Source organism: Arachis hypogaea, chromosome 2 (assembly GCF_003086295.3).
Source record: "Arachis hypogaea cultivar Tifrunner chromosome 2, arahy.Tifrunner.gnm2.J5K5, whole genome shotgun sequence".
Taxonomy (NCBI): domain Eukaryota; kingdom Viridiplantae; phylum Streptophyta; class Magnoliopsida; order Fabales; family Fabaceae; genus Arachis; species Arachis hypogaea.
The window spans coordinates 38,051,548-38,056,234 of NC_092037.1; the positions used below are offsets into that span (position 1 = coordinate 38,051,548).

A 4,687-nucleotide genomic window follows, 5' to 3' on the forward strand; every position below is an offset into this window, starting at 1 on the left:
TGCTAAACCTGTTTCTTCCACCATTATTGTTGTTGAAACCTTGTTAAGGTCTCTGTTGATCCTTCCATGAGAGATTTGGATGATTTCTCCATGAAGGATTATAGGTGTTTCCATAGGGTTCTCCCATGTAGTTCACCTTTTCCATTGAAGGATTCTCAGGATCATAAGCTTCTTCTTCAGATGAAGCTTCCTTAGTACTACCTGATGCATTTTGCATTCCAGACAGACTTTGAGAAATCATATTGACTTGCTGAGTCAATATTTTGTTCTGAGCCAATATGACATTCAGAGTATCAATCTCAAGAACTCCTTTCTTCTGATTAGTCCCATTGTTCACAGGATTCCTTTCAGAAGTGTACATGAATTGGTTATTTGCAACCATTTCAATCAGCTCTTGAGCTTCTGTAGGCGTCTTCTTCAGATGAAGAGATCCTCCAGCAGAGCTATCCAAAGACATCTTGGACAGTTCAGACAGACCATCATAAAAAATACCTATGATGCTCCATTCAGAAAGCATATCAGAGGGACACTTTCTGATTAATTGTTTGTATCTTTCCCAAGCTTCATAGAGGGATTCTCCTTCCTTCTGTCTGAAGGTTTGGACTTCCACTCTAAGCTTACTCAATTTTTGAGGTGGAAAGAACTTTGCCAAGAAGGCATTGACTAACTTTTCCCAAGAGTTCAGGCTTTCTTTAGGTTGTGAGTCCAACCATGTCCTAGCTCTGTCTCTTACAGCAAAAGGGAATAGCATAAGTCTGTAGACCTCAAGGTCAACCCCATTAGTCTTGACAGTGTCACAGATTTGCAAGAATTTAGCTAAAAACTGATGAGGATATTCCAATGGAAGTACATGGAACTTGCAATTCTGTTGCATTAGAGAAACTAATTGAGACTTAAGCTCAAAGTTGTTTGCTCCAATGGCAGGGATAGAGATGCTTCTCCCATAGAAGTCGTGAGTAGGTGCAGTAAAGTCACCCAGCACCTTCCTTGCATTGTTGGCATTGTTGTTGTTTTCGGCTGCCATGTGTTTTTCTTCTTTGAAGATTTCTGTTAGGCCCTCTACAGAGAGTTGTGCCTTAGCTTCTCTTAGCTTTCGCTTCAAGGTTCTTTCAGGTTCAGGATCAGCCTCAACAAGAATGCTTTTGTCTTTGCTCCTGCTCATATGAAAGAGAAGAGAACAAGAAAGTATGGAATCCTCTATGTTATAGTATAGAGATTCCTTGAGGTGTCAGAGGAAAAGAAAAATAGAAGGCAGAAGTAGAAAATTCAAACTTATCAGAGAAGATGGAGTTCGAATTGTGCATTAAGGAATAGTGTTAGTCGATAAATAGAAGGATGTGAGAAGAGGGGAGGAAATTTTCGAAAATTAAGTAAAAGATTTTGAAAACATTTTGAAAAACACTAATTGATTTTCGAAGACCATGATTGGGAAAGAAGTAAAGTGATTTTTGAAAAAGATTTTGAAATTAGAATTTAAAAAGATATGATTGAAAACTATTTTGAAAAAGATTTGATTGAAAAGATTTGATTTGAAAAATATTTGATTTTGAAAAGATTTTGAAAACCAAAAAAAAATTGGTTTGAAAACAAAATCTTCCCTCTTGTGCCATCCTGGCGTTAAACGCCCAGAATGGTGCACATTCTGGCGTTTAACGCCCAAACCACTACCCTTTTGGGCGTTAAACGCCCAGCCAGGCACCCTGGCTGGCGTTTAAACGCCAATCTGTCTTCTTCACTGGGCATTTTGAACGCCCAGCTTTTTCTGTGTAGTTCCTCTGCTGTATGTTCTGAATCTTCAATTCCATGTATTATTGACTTGAAAAGACACAAATTAAAAATATTTTTAGATTTTTAATAATCAAAATGTAACTAAAATCAAATAACAATGCATGCAAGACACCAAACTTAGCAGTTTGTATACTACTGACAAAATGAGAATGCATATGAGACACATAAACACTCAAGTCAAGAGAATTCAGAGATCAGAATAAGAAATCATCAAGAACAACTTGAAGATTAATGAAGACACATGCATGAGTGCAAGAAGAACAGAAACATGCAATTGACACCAAACTTAATATGAGACACTAGATTCAAACAAGAAACAAAAAAATATTTTTGGTTTTTATGATTTTGTAATTTTTTTGTGCTTTTTCGAAAATTAAGTGAAAAGAAAATAAAGATATCAGAATTCTTAATGAGAATTCCAGGAATCATGCAATGTTAGTCTAAAGCTTCAGTCTAAAGGAATTAGACATGCTAGCCAAGCTTCAGCAGGACATTGCATTCAAGAGCTAAATTGATGAAAATCAATCAGCTTTGGTGATGATAGGAACATCACCTTGAAACACTAGAATTCATTCTTAAGAACTCTGAAGAAAAATACCTAATCTAAGCAACAAGATGAACCGCCAGTTGTCCAAACTCAACAATCCCCGGCAATGGCGCCAAAAACTTGGTGGACGAAATTGTGATCACTACAACTCAAATAATCCAAAAACTTGGTGTTCAACACCATGGCATAAACACAACTTCGCACAACTAACCAACAAGTGTACTGGGTCGTCCAAGTAATAAACCTTACGCGAGTAAGGGTCGATCCCACAGAGATTGTTGGTATGAAGCAAGCTATGGTCACCTTGTAAATCTTAGTCAGGCAAACTCAAATGGTTATGGATGATGAATAAGACATAAAGATAAAGATAGAGATACTTATGTAATTCATTGGTGGGAATTTCAGATAAGCGTATGAAGATGCTTGGTCCCTTCCGTCTCTCTGCTTTCCTACTGTCTTCATCCAGTCCTTCTTACTCCTTTCCATGGCAAGCTATATGCAAGGGTTTCACCGTTGTCAGTGGCTACCTTCCATCCTCCCAGTGGAAATGTTCAACGCACCCTGTCACGGCACGGCTATCCAGCTGTCGGTTCTCGATCATGTCGGAATAGAATCCAGTGATTCTTTTGCGTCTGTCACTAACGCCCCACAATCGCGAGTTTGAAGCTCGTCACAGTCATTCAGTCATTGAATCCTACTCAGAATACCACAGACAAGGTTTAGACCTTCCGGATTCTCTTGAATGCCGCCATCAGTTCTAGCTTATACCACGAAGATTCCGGTTAAAGAATCCAAGAGATATCCACCCAATCTAAGGTAAAACGGAGGTGGTTGTCAGGCACACGTTCATAGGTGAGAATGATGATGAGTGTCAGGGATCATCACATTCATCAAGTTGAAGAACAAGTGATATCTTAGAACAAGAACAAGCGGAATTGAATAGAAGAACAATAGTAATTGCATTAATACTCGAGGTACAGCAGAGCTCCACACCTTAATCTATGGTGTGTAGAAACTCCACCATTGAAAATACATAAGAACAAGGTCTAGGCATGGCCGTGAGGCCAGCCTCCCAATGATCTAAGATAGCATAAGAACAAAGGTAGCTACCAAGGTGTAAATACAATAGTAAAAGGTCTTATATATAGAGAACTAGTAGCCTAGGGTTTACAGAGATGAGTAAATGACATAAAAATCCACTTCCGGGCCCACTTGGTGTGTGCTTGGGCTGAGCATTGAAGCATTTTCGTGTAGAGACTCTTCTTGGAGTTAAACGCCAGCTTTGGTGCCAGTTTGGGCGTTTAACTCCCATCCTTGTGCCAGTTCCGGCGTTTAACGCTGGGAATTCTGATGGTGACTTTGAACGCCGGTTTGGGCCATCAAATCTTGGGCAAAGTATGGACTATTATATATTGCTGGAAAGCCCAGGATGTCTACTTTCCAACGCCGTTAAGAGCGCGCCAATTGGGTTTCTGTAGCTCCAGAAAATCCACTTCGAGTGTAGGGAGGTCAGAATCCAACAGCATCTGCAGTCCTTTTTAGTCTCTGAATCAGATTTTTGCTCAGGTCCCTCAATTTCAGCCAGAAAATACCTGAAATCACAGAAAAACACACAAACTCATAGTAAAGTCCAGAAAAGTGATTTTTAACTAAAAACTAATAAAAATATACCAAAAACTAACTAGATCATATTAAAAACATACTAAAAACAATGCCAAAAAGCGTATAAATTATCCGCTCATCACAACACCAAACTTAACTTGTTGCTTATCCCCAAGCAACTGAAAATCAATTAGGATAAAAAGAAGAGAATATACTATAAATCTCAAAATATCAATGAATATTAATTATAATTAGATGAGCGGGACTTGTAGCTTTTTGCTTCTGAACAGTTTTGGCATCTCACTTTTTCCCTTGAAGTTTAGAATGATTGGCTTCTCTAGCAACTTAGAATTTTGGATAGTGTTATTGATTCCCCTAGTTAAGCATGTTGATTCCTGAACACAGCTACTTTTATGAGTCTTGGCCGTGGCCCTAAGCACTTTGTTTTCCAGTATTACCACCGGATACATAAATGCCACAGACACATGACTGGGTGAACCTTTTCAGATTGTGACTCAGCTTTACTAGAGTCCCCAGTTAGAGGTTTCCAGAGCTCTTAAGCACACTCTTTTTGCTTTGGATTATGACTTTAACCACTCAGTCTCAAGTTTTTTTTTTTCACTTGGACCTGCATGCCACAAGCACATGGTTAGGGACAGCTTGATTTAGCCGCTTAGGCCTGGCTTTAATTTCCTTGGGCCCTCCTATCCATTGATGCTCAAAGCCTTGGATCCTTTTTTTACCCTTGCC

At 39.0% G+C, this 4,687-nt stretch overlaps 1 non-coding gene across 1 annotated transcript; it reads left to right on the forward strand.

The window, feature by feature from the left end:
* Window positions 1–511: 511 nt before the first annotated feature.
* Window positions 512–619, forward strand: LOC112763329 (small nucleolar RNA R71). The gene has a single exon (XR_003182858.1). It is a non-coding gene; the product is annotated as a small nucleolar RNA R71 (small nucleolar RNA).
* The last annotated feature ends 4,068 nt before the right edge of the window (window positions 620–4,687 follow it).